This window comes from Spermophilus citellus (genome assembly GCF_964194105.1).
Source record: "Spermophilus citellus genome assembly, chromosome: 8".
Classification (NCBI taxonomy): Eukaryota; Metazoa; Chordata; class Mammalia; order Rodentia; family Sciuridae; genus Spermophilus; species Spermophilus citellus.
In genome coordinates, this window is record NC_138189.1 from 141,363,079 (window position 1) to 141,388,749 (window position 25,671).

Sequence of the window (25,671 nt, forward strand, 5' to 3'; positions counted from 1 at the left end):
TTTACTTTTATGTAAAAAGTATAAAACTTTGCGTTGATTGTTACAATTGTTAACATTATTCCATATGCTTTAATTTGTTTGCTTACATTTTATTACAAGAATTGTAGCAAACTTTTGAAAAATTAACATTTACCCATTTGCATAGAATGTTTGCTCACCTTATGAAACAAAGTTTAAAAATTTGCATATTGCTTCAAATGTCCAGTTTTCAATAAAGAGTCTTTTTAAAACATGTTTTCATTACCCAAATAGTTGAAAGATAGAGCAACATGAGTCCAGAGTATGGATAAGTTTTTGCTCCTGCAGTTTTCTTCCTGGATTTTTGAATGAATTTCTTAGAAGGGAGGTTGGATTCCAGAATGCTCACTGGGGTTCTGGGATCCTTTAAACTAAGTAGGTATTGTGCTTCCAGGATGGGAATATGCAAAGGCAATCACCTTGTTTAAAGTGGCAGGCCTCACAACAGTCAAACATTCTAGTATCAGTGTTTTACCAAACCCATAGGCTTTAAATCACTGTGTTTAAGTAACAGATATAATCCATTTTCAAGAGCCAAGACTTGGCAGAAACCATGGGCATAAGATCATTTATGAACTTGAGGGAACTTCTTCAGTAAACTTCTCAAGGAGTCTATGATCAGAACAAGGTTCATCAATAGTCTCTACGGTGATACGAACTGTATGGAGCTCCCTAGCTCCCCTTCTGTGCTGAATGTTTGTAAGTCATGGTGATGGGGTATCTTAAAAAGATGAAAGTACTAAAATCTATCAGTTGGGATTAAAATCACTCCTTTTAGTCATAACCTGGACTATTTTCTTTTAAAGCATTTCATTTGAATTTTCAGCTCTCAGTAAATTGAAGTATAGTGTAGCTGCCAGAACATTCAAAAAGATAAATTCTGAGGGACCAGAAAGGGATGTAATTTGTAGATTTTATCACACTCAACAGACAGCCAGTCTGAGAAAGAAATGCAATCACCAATTATTTAAATATTTCACAGAGGCAAAAATAGAAAATTGATCTGAGAAGTTACATTTTAGAATGATAACAGCATGATTTATTCTGCCAGTGAATTTTAAAGAATATCTTGTCTAAATGGTCAAATACTGTTTCTGATTATTTTTCATATAGAAATCATATAAATATTACTTTAAAAATATATTTTAATTTGTTTAAGCTAGACATTATTGAAGTTGAGTAGTGGTTAAAATATTGAAATACTTGTAGTTATTATTGAGTTTTTAAAAATATATTTGAGAACTTCTAAAGAAATTTTAATATTAATTTATGCATAGCTCATCATTTATTTATTTATATTTTAATAATTTAAAGTGTAGATTTTAATTACTTTGTGTCTATTTTTATAGAGTTTATATATATAAACATTTGTAATCTGCTATATGTCAAACAGAGCCTAGACCACAAAATAAATGTCATTGGAATTTTATCCAAAGGAAAAAGCATAAACGCATAGACTAAAATAATTGCAAAATAATTTTAACTTTCTTTAGTTAGATCAATAATTTATTTTGATTCTAGGATAAATATATTTGAAAGAAATGTGTTTCAATTCAGTTACTTTTTCCAAATTTCCAGGCTAGTAAGAAAATGGTTATCTAGGGCAGTACTTTTGTAGACTTTTTCAGATTTGATTTCTTTATTGTGGATACATCAGACATATAAGAAGAATGTAAAAGATTCTACAACTATTAATCAATTTGAAATTTCAGGATTTAAAGCCATTTTGTATTCTTTTTTGTCACTGGTTTCTTTTATGCCACAAAACATTTTAATGATCTGTTTAAAGTCTGTCATGCTACTTGGATGGATGGATGAATGGATGAAATGAAAACTATGGAAAAGACATGTGGTAAACAACATGAAGTACAAAGAAAAAGAAGAAAAACCTAGAACCACTAATCCTACCTTACAAATACCTGTAATATCCTGTTAGAGATGACTATGCATTTCAGGGTAAAATATTCCCAGGATAAAATTAGCATGGATTTATTGACTCTGTATTTCTCTTTATAACACAATAAGAGATTGATCAAATTTTTCTTCAAAATTTTGGTAGAGCATGATTCTTTCCAGCTAGCTTCACTGCTACTGGAAAAGCTCTAGGTATGACTGACAATGAGATGCATTACTAAAACATTTAAAGTCAAGGTACTGAAATCTACCAATGATTAAAATATGATGAGCATTCCTTTTCTTAATTCCAAGTTGGTATACTACAGTATTTTACTATGGAAAATTTGATCTTAATAAATGTCCTTTGGTAGTAAAATTAACATAAGTAATGATTTGTTTTTAAAATGACTCAATAGCTAAACTGTGGAACCATGCTAGATGCCCTTTAACAGATGAATGGATAAAGAAACTGTGGTATATATACACAATTGAATATTACTCAGCATTAAAAGAGAATAAAATCATGGCACTTGCAGGTAAATGGATAGAGTTGGAGAATATCATACGAAATGAAGTAAGCCAATTCCAAAAAACAAAGGCCAAATGTTTTCTCTGATAAGTGGATGCTGATCCATAATGGGGGGCAGGGGGAGGAATACAGGAACTTTGGCTAGGGCAAAGGGGAGAAAGGGTAAGGGAGGGGGCACAGGGGTACGAAAGATGGTGAAACAAAGCAGATATCATTACCCTAGTTACATATGTGAAGACACAAATTGTACAACTCTACTTCATGTACAACCAAAAAAATGAAAAATTGTTCTCCTTTTGTGTACTATGAATTGAAATGAATTCTGCTGTAACGTATAACTAATTAGAACAAATAAATAAATTGATTAAAAAATTAAAATGAGCATTTAAAATATACAAGCCCCTTTGCAGTCATTGTGAGAGTTAATCAGTACAAGATTCTTGTGTTGTGTTATATTGTGATTATTAATATTATTATTGTAATTATTACTATTATTCCATTTTCAGAATATGAGAAAAAGGCAAAGTTGTGTTAAATTACTTGTCTAAGATCAGATTTCTACTGAAATACTGATGAAAAATTCTATAGAGCAAAATATACTTAGAGCTATCGTAAAGCTTTAAGTCTTGTGGTAAAAATGGGAACCAGCAATCCTAAAATAATTTGTTATTCTTTTAAAATTGACTAGATACTAAAGAAAGCATAAAGATGAATATATCCATAGATGAATAGGTACACATAGAGATAGGGGTGAAACAAAAAATTAGACCCTTTCTCTTCTTCAACTACAATATGTTTCAGAATGATCAAAAATATGAAAAGAAACCATACAATAGAAAAAGTGATTTAAAATGTACCTCAAAACTCCATAATGAATAATGAGAAAGATGGTGTAATCTGACTAATTTCCAAATAGCTACATATTTATCTGATTAGGAAAGGGATAATATGACTTGCCATACAAATTTTTGATTAAAATTATTACAAAAATCAACAAACCAACAGAAATACAATCAAATGACATGAATGAATTATATCCAAAAATGGATTGTAAACAAAAATTATAATAAATATTCCTAATAAAATTAAAATATGAAGAATATAGATATTTTGTTCAACAATTGAAATGTTTATTTTAGGAGAGTGTAAAGAAATTGGGATTACTTCATTTATAACAGCATAATTTACTAATTTGAATAAACACACATTCTTTTATTCTCAAATTTATTAGTAGAAATTTATTTCACATATTTTTCTGTCAATTACATCTCAGGTTGGTCATAAATTAAGGTTTATTAATAGTATTGTTCATAATAGCACACACAAAAATGTAAAAAAAATAAATATACTTCAACAAATTATATTGTTAATGAATAATCTGTATTCATACTCTACATTATTATTTTTTTGTGGAATAAGAATTTTAAGTTATATGTTAACTTTCAAACCAGGAAATAATTCATGTGGTACAGAAAAGTTGTACACTCCTGCTTTTATGAAAACGAAACTTACACTTATATAGGAAAATTTTCTCTATTGATACAAATGATCTTTTTATGGTGATGATCTTTTGGGAATGAAATTATAGTTCATATTTGGGAAAATGGCTCACCATTTTATATACCATGTTTATATTTTAATTTATAATGTGTATAAGAATAGTTTCATTGAAAAGTAAGAAAACAGTGGAAATAATAAAGGATATTTTAAAGTTACTCTCTACTAAACACTTACTAAGCACTTTGTACTCACACACAATTGAATCCTTAAAATAATTCTGAGGACAACACCATGATTATTTCTCCTGTCTGGTACACAGGAGATGAAATAGAAGAGCAGAGAAGTTCAATCACTAACTACCATTTTTAAAACCAGAAAGTGAGTCAGTTGAATAGTTTAGATGTATTTCATTCCCAGGATAGGTCTTTCCATCACTTCACTCAAATTTCAATAATCGATATCTACAGAGAAGAGGTATAGCTCTTGTGACTAACTCCTGACCTACTTTTCATTTGATCTCACTTGCATTATATTTTTATAGGGAGGGAACAAAGATTTTGTATAAATCAAAGACAAACTATCATCAGGGGAAATTAAAATTGCCTGTAGTAGTATAATCTGAGCATTTATGTCTTTTCATGAAAAACAGAGACCACAACATAAAATGTTATCTGACATAACCTTAAGGGAAATGTCCTGATCGGTATGCTTATGACTTGTCTAATCCCACTCTAAGAGCTCCATACCTGTTGGTCCTAAAAGGAGGAATAATTTCAAAAATAATTTTTTAATTTTTTTCTATAAAAGACAAACATTTTGACATTTCCATCTATTCTTAAGATCTCATCTGAGTAGTTGAAGCATCTGTGAAAACACCAAACAGCTGTGAACCTAAATATACAATCATATTTAGTCTTTGAAACATAAAGTTTGGAAATGTGCTGGTGCTTGACATGAGAAACTACAAATGACAGTGCTACATGTTATAGAATTTGCAATTTTGAAAATTGAGCTTAATGCTAATTTATTTCACAGAAAGATGTTTTTATGTAATATCACATATATTCTGTGCTGTATTTTTCTAGTGTGAACATGAGCCCACGTGACTCTAAACGCAAAAGGAATGTTGATAAAGGACATACATTGTTTTTGTTTGCTTGTTTCTTATCAACTGAAATGATATCTTGAGCACAGAATTAGTGCTATTTAACAGCTAAAATAAGAAAAAATGTGTAAATAACCTTCAGATAAAACAATCCAGTTAATGAGAACCTCAAGCATTTTTTTACAGAAATAAAATATAATGAAGTATTTTTTTTAGTCCTTTATTCTGACTATAGGATATATCTACTCTCAAATTAATTCATGTTCAACACAATCTAATATGTCAAACTCAGAGTTATGGTTATGTGAAATAAGAATGTATTCCCCCCAATCAAAATGTATTTATATTTTATGTGCCGAGGTAAAAAATATACTCACACATTTTCGGCAATAGGGAATGAAATTACTTAAAACTCTTTTAGTCAACTAAAAGAAGAGTCATTAATCAAACACTGTATTTCTAATTATTCAGCTTACTTGTCATTTCTCTGCATAAGTGATAATGACATCTGGTTTTTTATGGTTAATGGGTGTGAAATGATATTGAATTTCTTTTTCCCTAAGGCTCCTGTGTCTTTTTTTTTTACCCCTGCTATAGAAATAAATGCATAAAATCAGTAGGTATTTATGCTACATACATCAATGTAAAATAGTCACAGTATAATCTCTTAATCTTTCCTTTACTAGGGAGGTTTCCAATCTGAAATAATTTTAGTGGATTTAATCTGGGAGACTACAAAAAGATATTAAAATGAAATTGAAGGTCATAACACAGTGAAATACATATATACACACACACACACACACACACACACACACACACACACATACATATTTCCATTTTTAGCACAGTGATAGTGCTAGAGGAGATAATTCTACAATGAAACTATTAAGAAATCTAGGAAAATTCAGAAGTATTTAAGTATGCCTTTTCATAAAAGTAAGAGAAAATAAGGTAACATGGATGGTAAAAGAAGGTGTGTAAAAAAATAAATAGATTTTTTAGCTAGTACTATATATTTTATATGCCTGAAAATAATGTATTCTTATAATGTTAGTTTTATATTTCCTAATTTAAAAGTAAGAACATTTTGGCAATAAGTCGTCAGGTATCTTTTCCCATGAACACATAAATAATAAGAGGAGGAAGATTTGACTTAATGCTGTTTTATCTCAAAGATTTTTTATTCCCCATTTATATTGATATCTAATCTCTAAAAACCAACAATTCCAGGAAGAGAGAGAGGAGTAGGGTGAGAACTTGGGTGCTAAACAATGTCAAATATGCACAGATTTTTAAAAATATAATAAAATCATTGCTTCACATGATTGGATAGTAATTCCATAGATGTTTTGATAAAATTAGTTTTATATTTCCATGAAGTATGGTTGAGGACCATGTGCAAAGAACTTCAAGAGATACTTTACTACAGGCATATTTTGGGGTCCTATATCAGATCAATTAAAATCTTTGATATTTGAGTGAGGTCATGTAGAGAGAAAAAAAGTTTTTAATATCCTGCTTAAAAACACATAGAAAATAAGCAACAATAGGTCATCTGTCAATAATAAAATGTCACTAAAATTATTATTAACTCCATATTTTGGTAGAAAAGATTATGGCCGTGAATTCATAGCAAAAGCTTAAAAGCAAAATCATGCATACATGCTTGAGTGTGAATGTGCAAAACTGTTGTGTAGAACCATCATAGTTCATGAGTATCTCAAACTCTCTTTGAAGGGTTTGTCCTGATTTTCTAAATCTTTTTCAACACCAGCTGTGGTAACATTCCCCTGCAGCCTGTATTAAACCTTACCATTGCCCATAAAATACTGGTTCCTATTATTAAATAGACAATCCTTTATTCACTTAAAAATCTTAATATAGCCAATCAGAAATACAGGGGGAAATATAAGGTGACTCTTCAATCCACATCAAAAGATAAAAGACTTTCTATCCCACCAGAAAATAAGTAGGGGGAAAACCTGAGGTCCTGGAAGAAGATTGAGTGGACTTTTTGTTTATTCCTCTGATGGGACTCATCTGGAATGCTAACTGAAGTATTGGTGCCCTTGTGACTAACCAGCTTGTGGAAATGGAGAAATTAAAAGTCACAGCACAGGAGATCCTTCTAGGTGCTGATGGCTTCCTGGTCTCTGGGAATGGCAACACTTTCTCTATGCATCTCTACTCAGTCATTGCAGCCCTTTGTCCCTGATTACTTCCTCAGTGTTCGGATTGTTGAGACTTCTGGCTCCAGTTTTCTTTAGACAGTGGTTTGTCCCTTTATGGTCCTGTGGCCCGTGTCTAGTTCTGGAGAAATGGAGATGCCCAATAATTTAGATAATAGATATTGGAATATAAGCCCATTCACTTTCTCAGGCAAGAGAAAAATACTTGTTTTCTCTGCTTTCAGTTGAGTTCTCTGAGAGATTTTATGGAAGCTACCCTTAATAGACTTAGAATCAGAAGGGAATAGAGTATAGAACCAAAAACCAAATTCCGGAAAAAGCACTTTTCAAAGTTCCAAGAATTCCTACTTTGTTTCTTGTATAATCAGAATTTAAAAATTATGAAGTTGGAAAGTGACTCGATAACATGAAACCAGATTATATTTCCTTAAACTCAGCATATTGTCAATTATTCAATACCATAGGGTGGGATGTCTATAGTGTTGGTATATATTAGATAAATGAATTAGTTTCATTTTTACAACTATATAAATATATATAGTTGTAAATCATATATATATATATATATATATATATTTAAAATGATTATGTGTGTGTACAAATGAGTGTATTTACAGAGAAAAGGAAAAGAGAGAAAAAGGAAAGAGATGACTTTTAATGATTCTCTGATTATATTATTAAATTTGATAATAATTTTAAATGTTAAAACCATCTCATGCATTACTAAATTTCAAAAAATAATAATTATTAAAGGAAAACACAAAACTTATTTAAAATCAGTCTTGTAGAAATGAAATTGAAACATAAATTAAAAAGTCATCTTTTTTTATTCTCCTTCTTTAGAAGTGCATTTATTTGAGACAGTTTCTATATCATTTAAGTGTAGTCATCAACCAATTCTCTCTGAAACACATTCATCAAATATGGATCACAATTATACTTAAGCAATATAACATGATTATCTTGAATATTATGATGTTTTCTCATCCTTTCCTCCTTCCCATACAAATGTGTTGGTTAAAAATTTCAAATTAAAAAAATTGTAGTTGTTTACATGAAAGTAATTCAATTCTTAAGTATTTCTTTTGTCATATAGCCCATACTCACTGAGCTGGAATTCATGATTAAGTAACCCTGAAGTCAATATCTAGCAAATATATCAAGAATGTTTGTGAACACGAACAATTTGTTACTTCAGTAAGCAAAATAAAAATCTGATGATAATTCGAAAATATACAGAATATAATCTGAGTCCAAAATCAAAGCAAATGATAAATCTGTGACAAAGAGACACTAGAGAAATCTACAAACATAAAAATTGAAAATTTATCAAATCTCAAGGCAAATTAAATATAATAATTTGAACAGAATGAAGTGAAACAACAACACAACAAAATTTGTGGAATGTAGCTAGTACAGCAATGAAGATTAGTTTATTGCACTTAATTTATGCATTAAAATAAAAATATTAACAAATCAAGAATATAATCTCTCAACATAAGAAAATGTTAAAAAAGAGAACAAAATAGAATTCAAACAAGCCAACAATAATAATAATAAAGATAAACCTAGAGCAAAACAATCAAAAATTAAAAACAATTTTAAAATCAAGAAAACAGTAGTGGTTTATTGTAAACACCAATAAAATAATGAACTTCTAGTAAATTTAGCAGAAGAAAAATGACCATATCTATATTAAAAGAGAGAATATCATTAAAGAACCCATGGATAAAAGAGAATAAAATCATGGAATTTGCAGGTAAATTGATGGAGTTAGAGAAGATAATACTAAATTAAGTTAGCTAATCCCCCCAAACCAAATGCCAAATGTTTTCTCTGATATAAGGAGTCTGATTCATAGTGGTTTAGGGAGGAGGACCATGGGAGGAATAGACAAACTCTAGATAGGGCAGATGGGAGAGAGGGGTAGGGAGGGGTCATGGGGTTAGAAATGATGGTGGAATGTGATGGACATTATTATCCAAAGTACATGTATGAAGACACGAAATTGGTGTTTATATACTTTGTATACAACCAGAAATATGAAAAATTGTGTTCTTATGTGTAATAAGAATTGTAATGCATTCCGCTCTCATATATAAATAAAAAAAATATTTAAAAAAATAAGTTAAAAAAAGAACCCATGGATAGCAAAAGGATAACAAGGATGCAGTATAAATAAGAATATGATATTTTGTAATAGATTAAATGGATAAATAAAATAAAAGCCAAAAACTATCAAATTATTCCCAAGTCAAAATAGATTATCAGAATAATCTTACAAATATTTGTTTGCTTGTTTACTTATAGTTTATAATGCCCCAGAAAAAAGATATCTAAATTTAGTTATTTTCACTAGAGGGTTTTACCAGATAGGTAAGAGAGAAGTAACACTTCTATGCAATCTCCCCAAACAATAGTAAGGAAAGGGATACTTTAATTTCATCTTAAAGTACAGCACTTGCTTGTTACCAAAATCAAAGATGGAATGAAAGAGGGAGAGAGAAAGAAAACATTAGCCTAATATCCTTCATGAATATAGGCACAAAATTCTCAAAAAAGGTTTTATCAAATAAAATCAAACAACTTATATGAAAATGAATAGTAGGTCAAGACATGTTTCAGTAATACAAGACTGAATTAATAAATTAACCAATGGTATTCACCCAGTTAACTTGCTAAATTAGAAAAGCCTCATGTTCCTTGTGAACCAGAAAAAATTATGTATTTGACAAAATTTTTCACCCATTAATTATTTTTTAACACTCAGAAAAATAGGAATAAACAGGAACCTCCTCAGTTTAATAAATGTATGTATGAAAGCACACCACTAATGTTATAATTAAAGGAGAAAGACTTTATACTGTATATTTCAACTTAAGCCAAAACAAGCATGGTTTCAACACTTACTACTGTTTTCTGCATAGACTTAGAAATCTTAGCTTATGCAACATGTCAAGAAAAAGAAATTGCCTTTCTATACTGAAGCAATAAAACATGAAAGTTTCTTCAAGATAAACAGAACTGAACTTGAGGGTATAAAAAGTCCAGTTAGAACTATGACCTTGTGCCCATAGTTCTCTGTAGCTGACATTTGAACCCAAGGTTAAGAACTACAAATCCATGCCTATAGAATTTACCTTTGAACAGGGCATCTCTATAGCAGCTGGGAAGTTTCAAATCAATGACTTCAGGAAAGAGTTCCCAAGAGGGGAATCATCTCTGTCTCCAGATCGTTTAAGGACAATAATTCATTTGCCAATCCCTGTAAAAGTTGAATGAAATAGAGGAAATACACTATTCAATTTACATATCGACAATAATCTGAATATTGTAGTATCAGCAAACAAATACTCATACAGATAAATGGAACTGATACCCTAGAAATGAAATCATAAAAAAATAAAATTGCCTGTTTTTTTAAAGAGAGAGAGAGAGAGAATTTTAATATTTATTTTTCAGTTCTCAGCGGATACAACATCTTTGTTTGTATGTGGTGCTGAGGATCGAACCCGGGCCGCACGCATGCTAGGCGAGCGCGCTACCGCTTGAGCCACATCCCCAGCCCAAATTGACTGTTTTTTGACATAGGTGCAAAGGTAATATAAAGGACAAAGATAATGTTTCCATAATAGTAATTACAAGATAATATTAACAATAATTAATAAAGAGTAATTATAAATAATTAATAAGATAATATTATCTATATGGTTGGCTATTCATAGGCACAAAAATAAGCCTCTATATAAGTATCACAACTTAGACGCAATAGACTTACAATAGATTATAAATTCAGATATAAAGTATAAAAACATTTAGAAGAAACCATAGGATAAAATCTGAGAGGCCTCATATTAGGTGAAAAATTTATGGATGTAATACCCAAATCATGATCCTTGGAATAAAGTATTAGCAAATTAATACTTACCAAAGTTGTAAAATTTTTCTTTCTTAAATACCTTGTTAAAAGAATGAAAGCCACAGCTAGGCATGATGGCACACACCTGTAATCCCAGCAGCTTGGGAGTCTGAAGCAGGAGAATTGGAAGTTCAAAGGGAGCCTCTGAAATTTAGCAAGCTCCTGTTTCAAAATTTAGAATAATAATAATGATAGTGATACCAAGGGCTGGGGATGTGGCTCAGTGGAAATACTCCCCTGGGCTTAATCCCCAGTAACAAGCAAGAAAGAGGGTGGGGGAATGGGGGGAGGGAAGGAGAGAGGTTGGGAAAGAGGAAAGAAAACCATAAAATAAGGACTGGGAGAAAATATTTGCAGATCACTTAATGAAGTAAAATAGTTGTATGGAGAATATATACAGAATCCCCAAACTCAAAATTGAAAGGCTAAAATACCAATTAAAAAACAAAATCTGGGCAAAAGAAATGAGCAGACACTTGCCCAAAGAGCACACATGGCAAGCACATGAAGCACTGCTTCACATCATGAACCACTAGAGAATGCAATGCAAATTAAAATCATGTTGTGATAACACTACACACCCATTATGATCACACACACATGTATTTATACACACACACTAGACACACACATGCTTACACATATTACAGTATCAAATACTGGCAGGAATGTGCAGAAACTGTTGTATTGTGCTGTAGGAATGTAAAATGGAACAAGTATAGCAAATAAACATGGCTTTTTATTATAAAATTAACTATGGCCTTACTCCATGGCTCTTTCCAAAAACATTTTTCTGGTTATTTTTCCTAGAGAGATGAATCCTTTCTTCATGAAAATTCCTATATAGGTTTGATCATAACACTGAAGCTTTATTTCTAATGAACCCAAACTAGAAGCAACTCAATTTTTTTTTCAAATAGTGAATAGATCAACAAATTGAGGTATATCCATAAAAGATATACTGACCAGCCATTGAAAGAATGATTTTTTTTTTGGTACCAGATATTGAGTCCAGGGGTGCTTAATTACTGAGCCCTTTCCCCGCCATTTTTATTTTTATTTTTTTTTTAATTTTGAGACAAGTTCTTTCTAAGTTTTTTATGGCCTTGCTAAGTTGCTAAGGCTGACTTTGAACTTTCAATCCTCCTGCTTCAGCCTCCAAAATTGCTGGGATTATAGGTGTTTATAAAAGAATGAACTTTTAAAAATGTTTTTATTAGTGCATGTTTTAGTCAACTTTTTGCTGCTGTGACTAAAGCACCCAACCAGAACAATTTTAAAGGAGGAAAAGTTTATTTGAGGGCCCACATTTCAGAGGTCTTAGTCTATATAAGGTCAACTCCATTCGTCAGGGCTTCAATGAGGCAGAACATTATAGTGGAAGAGTGTGGCAGAGGGAAGCAGCCCACAGACTAATCAGAAACCAGAGAAAGAGGTCTCTGCTTGCCCAACACAAATGTATACCTCAAAGTCATGCCTCCAATTCCCACCTCCTCCAGCCACACCCTACCACTTCAGTTACCACTCAGTTAATTCACCGATTGGGTTAAAACTCTCAGAATCCAATAATTTCTTCTCTGAACCTTCTTGCCTTGATTGTATCACACGTGAGATTTTGGGGGACACCTCACATCCAAACCATAATAGTGCATTTTAGTTATACATTTTTAGTGCATTTTTATAGTTACACCTAATATTGGGATTCATTTTGACACAGTCACATAAACCTGGAATATAATCTGTTCCCTTTTAGTTCCCCATACTTTCTCTTTTCCCCATCCTCCCTCTTCCGGTTCTCCTCCTTCTACTGTACACATCCATCTTCCTCCTATTTATGTATTATTTTTATATTTGCTGCCTTGTAAATATACATACAGGTGAAATTCAGTGTGATGTATTCACATGTGTACAGAGCATAATTTGGTTGATTTCATTTCATAGTTCTTCACTGGTTTCCTTATTTTTCTCTTTTCTTGGAATCCACCATACCTGTATTATCTATCTATCATCTATCTATCTATCTATCTATCTAGTTAGTTTTTAACTTGCCTTGCTCTTGCTTTCACATATGAGAGAAAGCCTTTGACCCTCTACTTTCTGAGTCTGGCTTATTTCTACATGCCCTTTAGCATAATGGATGGGTCTTCAATAATTATGCTAGTGAAGAGGGTAGAGATAGAAGCAGCACATACTTCATGGTTTTATTTTACGAAACACTAGAAAGAAAATGCAAACAATTCTACAGAAACAGAAAGCATACTGTTACTTTTGGAATAAGCATTTGGTAAGGAGTGGGAAAGAGACATTTTTCAAAACAGATGAAAACCTTTCTGGGATCGCAGATGTATATCTACTATGTTGGTTGAGATGATGGTGTCACATACTTATATATAGGTCAAAACTTTTCCAAGTGTATGCTTTAAATATCAGTAGTTCATTTTTATTTCAGTTGTAGCTCAATAAAGCTGTTAAGCTGTGGAATGTTGTCACCCCTCTCTGATATTTGCCTATGAATTTTTAATATATTTGTCAAAGTTTGGGATAAAGACCAAGAAATCTTGCTTAGGAAAATAAAAAATGTAGAAATGGTGATATAACTTGCATATGAGATTTTTCAGAATAGGAAAAACAATGAACACATAATGTCACAAAGGGGCATTATCCATATTGATGTATTTCTCTAGATTTTATCTGATCCCACTGGTGATCATTTACATCTCTCTCTTGCATAGGTAAAAATTTATATTTCTCTTTTATCTTACATTTTTGCACACCATTTTATCATTTCTTCTGTTTAAAAATAATAGGGACTTCCAAAAATGAACTTCTCTTCTTCCTATCTGCAATTGGTCAATCAATATATAAAAATTGTATCTGCCCTTTCTGTTTTGTTACAATGGGGGAAGCCTATTACCACTCAATCCCCCTACTAGTGCTGTAGATTCCACTCTTCCACCTTCTCAAGAATTTGGCTACTCCATTGATCATTTATTTTGCAGTGATATTTTTCTTTTCAGCATTAGCATGCTACCATATTGCTAGATACCCCATTTAAAAAAATTGCCAAAATAAGTCCTTGACCTCTTATTCAAATATTGTTAGAGAGTTGCCCTTCAAAATCAGGTTATTTACATTTTCATCTAAGTATTTAACACCCACTTAATCCTCCTCTAACCGGTATTTGGCTTTTACCTTCCCTCTACAACTTACTTATCAGTACCAGGCTACCAATTTTGATTTTGACACAGTCAATACACACAAAATATCTTTAACTTAGTTCTCCCATTTTCTTTCAACACTTTTTAAAAAACTCTTGCCTTATATATCATCAACTTGAGTTTCGCTCTCACTTTCCTGTTCCTGCAGTTTCAATTTCTTTGCTGGGTCTTCCTTCTCTGTCTATAGTCTTTTAATTTCGAAATTCCTTAGAGATTTCTTCTTGTCCTCTCTTCTCTACTTTCTCATTCCCTAGGAGATGTCAATGATTTATGGAAATTCGTCTTCCAGTAGTTTTTTTTTCTTTTTTGTAACTTCTAAATATGAAGTTCTTGCCTAGATCTAACCTAATATAAATTTCTTGACTAGATTATTGATTAGAGATCACTGCTTTCTGATTCCCAGCCCTCTTTATGACATGTTTACCTGAAAGCAATAATCACAGTAAAACCCAAAATGGAAATCTTGAATTCTCCGATACCAAGTGTGCCTCCTTCCCCTTATTTTACCTCTTATTAAATGGGCTTACTGTATTCAGTATAGTCATCAATTCCTTCCCTGCCTACCATTTCCTGTATTGAATCTATGACTGAATGTAAGTCTTAATATTTCCCAAAATGTATCCCAGATACACACACTTTCCTTCATTTGCTCTGCCATCATTATACCTGTACTACTCCTGTCTTCTTATTGGACTACTGTGACAGGCTTCTTATTGTTTTCATATAATTACTCTTGTTTTCCTCCACCTTGAACTGCGTCTAGCAGTTACAAAGGTCTTCTCTATGTATAACATTTTCCCATAGCCATTGGAATGGATTTCAATCAAACTCCTCTTGCATTAAGTCCTGAGTGATCTAATTCTGCCTGTGTTTCCTGTGCATTATTTAGCAGCCTTTTTCTCTAGGTAAACAAGAACCCCATCTGCAGTCCTTGAATGTCTCAAACTGTCAAGCTCTTTCCATTTGTGGATTTGGTACATGTTTCCTCCTGGGTGAAAGTTCCATCGTCCATTTTTGTTCCAGGTATATATTACTGCATAAATGATGCCCTAAAATGTAGTGGCTTAAAATGCTATCTTTTTAAAAATGACCATTTCATGGATCAGGAATTCAGGCAGTCTTCAGCCATCTAGCCCCTCTCCTCCACATCACTTGGTATACGATTGCTCAAGTGACATACAATTTTTGGCTAGCATAGTCCAAGGTTCATGCCTCAGTGGGGAAATGGCTGTCCCAGTTCACCTATGCTCCTTCATGATGTAATTCCTGGGCTCTGACACTAGTGAAGTGTCTGAACATGGCCACTTAGGGCTCTAAGAATGCTCATAGAGATCACAAATTGAGGGTGTTATTTCAAAGCTAGTATCCAGAAACCAGAAAATTCAGTTCCAGCACATTATATTGGTCAAGGTGGTCACAGAGTTCCTCAGGTTCAAGACATGAAAATGTAAACTTTACTTCTTGATATAAAAAGTGTCAATGAATTTGTGGACATTATCAGTCTGCCACAATCTCAAACACTGATTCACATCTCATTGTATGTTTCAAAATAAATACTAGCTCTTCCTATTATGTAGTAAGTCTCATATTTAAATTGAGAGTCTATCTACATTTTTTTCTCAAAGTATTGTTTCTTTAATGTTTTTGTCTTATTTCTTCATATATTTTATGAATTTTTGGACTTTTTTCCTGCTATATGTTTCTGAAAGCAATTAATTAATAAAAACCCAGAAAGCTTGTCAGTCAACTTGTTTCTCTCTGCCTCTCCAGTGCAAATATAGTACTGGTAATATAGTGAATATTACTATAGTACATATTGATTGAATAAATACATTTCTCATAAACAAATATAAGTGGCTATTTTATTTGAATATTTTACATAAATGCAGAGTAGTGAATGATATTTTTTTTTAAAAAAAAATACTGTGAAAATTTTGGAGAATCCATTTGGTAATGAATTGAATGGGAATTTTGAATAAAATTGAATTTTTATAAAAATGACAAAACAATTTGTTTTTTGGAATGACCGAACTCATATTTGGCAATGAAAATAATTAGCACATTTTTAAGGCATGTGAGTAAAAACCTAAAATGTATAAAAATATAAATAAAATTAGAATGAGATGCAAAAGAATTTATGTGGCCACGTTTTCTCCACTAAAGAAGATCTATAATGACTCAAGGGTGTTAGAACAAATGGGGTTCTGCAGAGGTATGCTGTTCCAGGATTCCTGGTCTGGGCATACTGAAAAGTGGGTCCTGCTCTGAGTCACATTTTGAAATGGATGGAGAATTACATGAGAATACTGAAGTGTGACATATGAAACACTGGAGGGAACTTGGAATGTCTGGCTTCTAAAAGCCTCAGGGACAAATATAATTGATAACTTCAAGTGTGAAGCAGCTGTCATACTTAAGATCTTCTGTTTTTCTCAAGAACTCTGATTAATAACATGTCAAAGATGCATTTTACAATTAAAATGATACTTGGACAACCCAGAATGATTACTATAAGGAAATAAAAAGATTTCAGATGTTTCTGCCAGTACTTCTTCAGCTCGTTAGAGTGGCTTTTTCTCAGACATGTGTGATTCGACTTGTAGATTTCTTATCACCTTTGATGTGATAATTATATTTACTTTTAATCATAAGAAGTGAGTCAATTCAATTTTCTTCCTTTTGTCATATTAATTATTTACTTCTGAGTTAACTATGTTTGAAACACCTATTACCACATAGATTCTCAGAAACACGTGGTGAGGACAATCACAGTGGCCTATTGCAGAGGTTTTTCCTTGTCAGGGAACACCCAAGTGAATGAGAATATAATAGCACATTGATTCAAAGTTGGTATAATAAATCTTAGTTTCTCTAAACTTATTCCTGATATTTACTGTGTTCCTGGGCTAACCAAAAGCTCATCTCTAGGAACCACTTGCAAATCTATTACAATACATATTTTTGTTGAAGAGTTTTGACAGATTTTGTAGGTTATGGCAATGTTTACCTGGATAATTTATTATTATTTTAAGGATCTGGTATTTATAACATTATAACACTTTTTAAATATTAAGCTGTTTTTTAAAGTTATATTTCTGGACTGCCATCATTTTGGTATCGTTCAAATTATGTCAACAAATTATCAGGAAGAAAATTAATATTATGTCTCAGGTGGCTGGCTCTATTGATTCCAAGCTTATTTTTTGATTTATCTATTTTTCATATTTGTTATTAAAGCAAATTTAGCACAATATTATCAAGCCCTCTAATTTTCTTTTGCAGAGTAATTGATTTTTTTTCCCCAAAGCTTAGGTCTTAGTGTCTGTGATTGGAGAGAGAGAGAGAGAGAGAGAGAGAGAGAGAGAGAGAGAGAGAGAGATATGAAAGAAACGGAAGTGTTTGTTCTTGCAGTCACTGTTATATTTCTAAGGTGTGGCAATAGGAATTAATTGGGGCTTAAGGAAAAAAAAACTACTTCAATGTTAACTTCTAACATTGTTAGATTTTATTCAAAATTAAAATTAATGTGAAATAAATCAGACTAAGAAAATCAAGATCAATTTTTTTTTCTCATATGTAGAAGCTAGAAGGGGAGTGGAGGAATCTCATGAAAATAGATGGGAGATATTGACTGGAGAAAGGGGACTTAGAAGGATGGAGGAGGCAAGGAAGAAAAAAATAAACCAATTTATGGTACTATGTACAGTCATACCACAAAACAATCTCTCTATATATGTAATTATACTGCACTAATTAAAATAATAAGAGCAGAAGTAAATCAGTAGAGTAGAGGAAGCATATCAGGGGAAGAGTGGGAAATGGAAGGCTCTAGAAAATTAGATAGACCAAGTTATGTTATGTGCAGGTAGGAATATGGTATAATGAATCCCCACTATTATGTATAATTATAATGGACCAATAAAAATCTAAAAATAAAAAATGACAAACCAAGCTTTATAAAACCTTTATTAAGAAGGTTTTTAAATATACTTTTTGGAAAAAATCTGAGTATGCAGAACTAAACAATAGGGATCTGCTGCTGGCTGGCACCTTCCTGTGAAATGTGCTGGTGGCTGCCTTCTGTGCGCATAGCAGCCAAGACAGCCAGCTCCTAAGGTGTCCTTCACGCGGCCAGCAGGAGCCTCTAACACAGGTGCAGACTCTTACAGCATCACTGCTGTGGTGTCTTCAGAAATTTTTATGTAGATGACAAAACGATTTATTTTCTGGAAGGACAGAACTCATATTTGGCAATGAAAATAATTAGTGCATTTTAAAGGCATGTGTTGTAAAAACAAAGTGTATAAAAATATAAATAATATTAGAATGAGATGCAAAAGGATGTAAGTGGCCAGTTTTTCCCCACTAAAAAGATCTATAATGACTAAAAGTTAGTGAACATTATCTCTTATGATCCACTTTTTTAATTTTAATCTGTGAATTCGTCATATCATCTTATCCTATTTTTTCTTACCCATTGATATTCTTGCTAGTTTTAATTTTTATTTCTGTCTTTGCTGGAAGTCAGCATTTATATATGAAAAGCCAACCATTAGTTGATTTCTAGAAAACTTTTGCTTCTCTTCAAAGATCACATATTATTTGAATATCAGAAAAATCAAGTAACCTAAAAATAATCAATATAAACCTTCTTTAATACTAAATGTCTTCAGCCTTTCCATCTTGACAACGTCCTCCATGAGATTATTAAAGGGCTTGAGTCTTTCCAGATCTTTCCTAAACATTAAAGAGGATGAGGATATGATTAGATTTGACATTAATCCCCAATTTGTTTAACCCAAAGAGATAGAGTATTTTTCTAGCACACATAGATATCATAAAATTTTACCTTTAAATAGGAATGCATCTATAAGAAATACCTTTTAAAAATCCACTTGTGTCCAATTATTACAACTAAAAAAGGAAACTCTTACTAATATCTAATGTGCCTTCAAGTTTTGAGAATTTCCATTTGCCTCAAAAGTGTTTTAATATTTATTCTTTCATATCAGGATCCAAAAAGGAATTCACATATTTCATTTATTGCATCTGTCTCAATCTATTTTAATGTAAAACCTTGTTTTTTTCTTTGCTTAATAAATAAGAAATAATTCTCCTTTTGGGTGTGTTACATAGTTTCCACACTTTGGGTTTACCTGATTTATATCATTTGATATACTTCTCAATCTCTGGGTTTCGATATAAATTATTTAGGTCAAAGAGTTTGATTGCAGTTAGTTTTGCTTTTTTTTAAAAATATCTTATGAAGCACAAGATGTCTAGTGACCTTTCACATTTTAATCTCATTTTTATTTAATATTTTATCAGCCATTATAGATCATTTTTATCACTCATTTTTATCAGAGGATATATATAAACTGGTGATGTTTCAAAATTATAATTTGCTGGAGATATTATTGTGTGCTTTTTTACAAAATATTTTTACTCATTTACTATTTCATTACACTCAAATACATTTCTACACCAAAAGAACAATAAATTCTACATTTTCTACTATTATTTATAAGTTTTCAGAATAATAAATTTTTGACACAACAACCATAAGAGGTGATTAATGCGATTCTTCATAGTGTTAAGTACTCATGTTCTTTGAATATGATTGGGAAGCTCATTTTAGTCATTCTACATTTTGATGTTTAAATTATGTTCTTATAATATACTTGGTCTCCTGTAATCATCCAACAGGAATTGAATAGTCATCTGTACTTGTTTTGTGTTGCCTCTAATTTTTTTAAAAATTCTTACCACAGAATATAACCTACTATTTCTCTGAGAAACCTCAGCTTATTGTACCAAGAAGCAGTATTTAATAACTACATTCTAGGTTCTTTATATCTGAGTTGATTGGTGCTTTTAGATATTTCCATTTTACCAAAAAGAAATAAATATTTTATTTCACCAAAAAAAGCACACAAACAATTCATACTGTAGCAAAAATTATAATTTAAAAGAAAACAGTGTTTGTTTTCTGTTTTGCATTTTGTCTTTGTACACTGAAAGTCTTATTTCTTAAAGATACTGATATAATTATTTTTTATCAATCACCTATCTGCCTTTTATTTATTTACATATGTATTTAAAACAATAGTACAAATATTAACATGAATATGGTCACTAAGTAGTGCCTGAGATTTCTTTTTAGTTCTCTTTAATCTTGATGTACTTATCTCAGTAAAAATGTGCAGGAAGGTTACTATTTTAAGGTCATTCAAAACATTGTGTGGTTAAGCTATCAAACTCATATATTATTGAGTTTGCCTTTATTAAGTTTTCCATTTCTAGAGATATTTTTATTAGTTTAGATTTATTTTTTTACAATTATGAAAGTGAATCTGATGACTCTACATTGTAATCTGTAAATGAAGACACTTTCAGAGATATATACCTTCCAAACCTTTCCCCCATCTCCTTTTTCTTCTCTATAGACCATTTTCATCAATTTTTTGTTTCTACTTTCATTTGTAAAATACAAGCATCAATGACATGTGCATATATGGAAATATATTTATCTCCTTCTTTCTATACATTTTGCCCTCTTTCTGAGAATTCAATAGGTAGCATAGTGATCACAGTGGGCTGTTCCTTTAAAATAATTTTTAAAGGTTCATCTATAGCCATGTATAAATAGCTTCCTCATTCTTTTTTGGAAATATATGGTCTTCTGTTCTATGCATCTGCCATAATTTATTTAAATAGGCCCCTGTGGATGGACATTTTATTATTTCTAGATTTTTGAGAAATAAAACAAAAATAAATAGTTTTGTATATTTGCCATTTCAATTTTTTTTCCAGGATAACTGGAAGAAATTTCTTAAGAGGAATCATGTAGAAAGGGACACATCAATGTGACTTTTTTTTTAAGATATCACAAAAATCCTTCCCATGAATTTTGTGCAATGATATACATATACCCAGAATGCATAAGTGTGTTTTTCCGTGCCCTCAGCAAGATAATATATTGCTAAACTTTTATATTCTTTTAAACAGAAATTTCACTTTCATTCTATCTCGAGGAGAAAATGAACACTTCCAGTGGAGAGAATATGCATCAGGACACTTTTCCCTTTGTTATTTTAAAGACCCCTGTTGCCTTGAGGTGCTCAAGAGGTATATGATTTTTGACAGTAATACTGGCTTTCAAAAGGGGCATCTCCTAAAAATTGGAGGAAACTTTTAGGAATAGAATTCTACTATGTGATCCATTTCACTCAGCATGGAGTCCACATCCGTACTATTTTCTAAGGTCACTGGGGGAAATATTTTAGCAAAACTCCTTAGTTACACGTATTTAAACAGGGCTTCCTGGACTAGCCTTCTCCCATCAGTGAGCATGAGGTCCCACAGAACAGCCCTTAGAGTGTTTCAGAATTTTAGCTTGAGGCACTTTTGGTTTCCTCATCACCATAAAGTATACATGATATGCTTTACTCATCTGTGTCATGACCGATTTCTTTAGGAAGCGTATCAGAACAACAAAGTCACTGGAGGGTTAAAGAGTGTAGATGACAGCAGTTAACCACCACAATGCACCTGTCAGATGTCCAGCTGGCTCGCATATAACTGAACATAAGGCTGATTGGCTTCCTGCCCAGAGATTCTAGTCTATCCTGAAGGGTACCATATTGACAATTATGGATATGCAAAATTGTTCACACATTTAAGGTTAAGAGCAACTTATTTTGAGCTCATATCTTTATGCGAATCATTTGATGCCATATGGGGTCATTTTGAAGCCTAGTCTTTAGAGGCAAGAATTGCTGCAGCAACCATCTTGTTCTGAATCATAGTTGCTGTTCAAATAGTTGGAAAATTAATTATCCTTTCAGATTTTGACAAGGGCTTTAAATAATCACTGAGAAAAATTGGGATATAATATAAGTAAGCATCTCAATATGAAAGAATAAATGTACTGATCAGAGTTGGGTGCAACAGTGTTGGATAATTTCTCATGAAACAACAGTGTCATTTTGATAATGTGTTGTAAAGCAGTATAACCCATTGAACTAAATAAATAAAATTGTGTGCTCTTGTAAACGCTGAGAGAGGATTCCCAAGAAGATCATTAACCATTTCTGGATTTTACAACAAAGATAAACTAGAATAAATGTGCTGTGATGATCTGAAGTTTGAGGGTTTTTGTTTTGTTTTGTTTTGTTTTTGTTTTTTTACAGTCACTCTAGATAGTTTCTTTATTATTTGTATCTGAGATAAAGACCCAGGTTTTATTTATTTTGAAAACCATATAATGGGTTCCTTTTTCTTTTTTTGGTAACAGAAAATAATTTTCTCCTCGATTATCCCTTGTGTCAGTAACATCCTTGGCACGTTCTCAGAGTAGACCTGTTGAGTGCATAAATTCTTTTCTTGAAAGGAATATCAGCTTTTTCTAGATATCTTTTTATTCTATTTCTGTGAATAAAGGTCATATTTATTCTTTACCTATACAAACACATACATTTTCAATCACTGTCCAGGTAAAACATTTGTTGATGAGTTGTTGAACTTATTCCTAACTATTCCACATGCGTTTCCACTTGGTACAGTATTATACAAATAATTATATCATTGCATGATTGAATTTGAATGTTTCTTCTTTAAATATCTTTTCATTATTTAAAGAGATTGTGTTATTTTCCTACTGGTAACAGTAAACCTATAATATCTAAGGTGACTCATATACCTTTGGTTTAATTTGCATGTCTTTTCTTACAATATCATAGCCTAAAAGGGTTACATCAAAGTCACAGGCACTTTGGATATATTAGAATTCACATAAATCTTTATTAGTTGATGCTCTATGTTGTCAAAGTTTGGTTTCCCGCAGATTTCACATGTTATATTTACTCTCTGTTCTTTTGCTGCTAATTGTGAAGCTCCTATCTGTCACTGATTTCAAAGGAATTCTGATTTTTCACTACATTTGAAAAGTTCCCATCTCTAGTTAGCCCTTTCACAAAAGTCAAGGGAAATAAAAATGAATATACTTTTAAATAATTTGCAAATGTAAAAGAGGATATAAAAATTATCTAAACATTTCTATTCCTGTTAAGCCTGGAGAACAACTTTTAAGTATAATTTTGATTTTAGCTTGAATATGGGACATTAATTAGGTGAACCAATTTACTCACTTCTCTTTGATAATTAATTTGTTTACTCATTACCTAAAATTTAATTTATATTTCTTTTTTCACTGATTCAATACTTGTCTTTTAAAGTTTTCTTTAAAAATAAATTTCTTTAAAACCCCAATTTTCTAAAAGCCAACTTCCTATTTAATAGCTCTCCACTATAATTTTCTTTTCATTTTACTTCTTGTCAACATTTAAGTTCTTTAATCCAACTTTGCTAATTTTGTATTGCTGGTAAGAATTCTTAAAATACTTAATGAATATATTATGCATCTTGAACAAGATTCAATTTTCTCTATTTTATATTCCATTGGATTTATAGCTGGCTATGAGTGGATTCAACATATTGATTAGCTATAATCTTTCATAACATTTTTGAAGCAGAAATAGGTATTAATTTTGTATGGAACTCTGGTGAAATATTGAGAAAAAGTTATATAAAAGAGTACATGCAAAGATATATTTACATTATCTTTTCTTCTTTGGTCTAAGATGTGTGTGTATTACATTCATGAAAAAAATACCCCTGGGTTAAAGAGGAGGCATCCTTCCAAATTCTGTACCTCTATTGAATCCATGTCCTTATCAAAATTCCTCAATTATAGGAGTTTATATTTCTCACTCTACTTTGGCCAGTGGCTTCCTGACGGAATGGAGTGAGATGTGGAGTGTCAAGCTCCTCCTTCAAAAGGTAATGTGTGTCTATCTGTATAACTGGGTCTATCCTATTGCCTTGAGAACATCATGGGCTGACTACTGGATGGTCCACATGGATCTACTTTATAATTACTAAGCCTGTGACCTTGGTTTTTCTTGTTATATACCACTTCCCCCTGAAGCTGATAAACTAATTGAATATCAGAATGGATTCTTAAAGAACAGCAAGAATAGAGTCAGAGGTAAAATCCTGTGGATTTTAAAGACTTCTTGAGCCAATATTATCACATGGTGTTATGTTACCTTATACAAATTCACCCATTTGTTGAAATTTTGCTTTCCATTTTGAGGTTTGATCTTCTGGAATAGAGGTCCAGGTTTTCGTGGAGAATCAATTCTGCTAAGGAGCAGAATAAATATTCAACTGAAAGAAAAGCTAAGTCTGCCACCTGACCATCTGTGTTCCTCATTTTAATTAACCAGCTATAACATTGTAATGTGTTAATCCTGATTTTCAGCAGATAATATTTGTAATTACTCAATAGGGTCAGTAACATTCAACTGGAATGTGAGAGATTAATTCTGATATCACTTATTGCCTCCATAATCATGTTGAGGCTGGACAATGTTTCAACCAGGCCTAGAAATGACATGACAATCAGAGTTTCAGAGTCTTTTGGAATGTCAATTTGAAGTACTTCACATGGTAAGCAACTCACTTCAGAAAATCTTCTGGTAAAGGGCAAAGAGCATCAAGAGTTCTTGACACAAGAGCAAATTAATGAATACTAAGTATCGTTTCAGGATTAACTATTGCAACAAAATGTACCTTGACATAGCAAGTCTTGTTGTAAGTCTCTGCTTCAGGTAAAGTGATTGCTCACCATCTTTAAGAAGCAGTCCAAGGTCAAAATGGATTTAATGTTGGGAATGAGGGGTTCGAGGTGGATACACCAACAGCAAATGCAGTCTGTGTCCCAGCCTGATTTGGTCATTCCCACTTCTGTGCACATAGCCCAAGCCTTCAAATTCAACAAACTGCATCTCTATAACTAAATGGGCTTCTACTTTCAGATCTGTTCTGCTCGTGTATGCATTGGACTCAAAGAGTCAATAATTAAAAATCCCCTTGGGAGGGGCTCTCAGCCAAGTATGGACTGTGCAAAATTACCCAAGATTTTTTGACACTCTGTGGAATAGCAGTGAGCCATGTATATCAAACTGGCTTCCAGAACTCCACAGCAGGGTTAATCTCAGGTCTCCCACAATGATGTCTTATGACCTTTAAGTAATAGTAACTTTATATGTTTAATTAACTGTTTTCCATCCCTTCCTATTCACCCCTTATTGTTCTCAGTTTCACCTCTCCAATAGAGTATTGTGCTAAAAACCTTTCCTCCACTGCCGAATTAAGATACAAATTTGAAACCTGTCCCATGCAAACATATATTTACATTTTGTAATCTGAAATCAGTATTTTATGTGTCA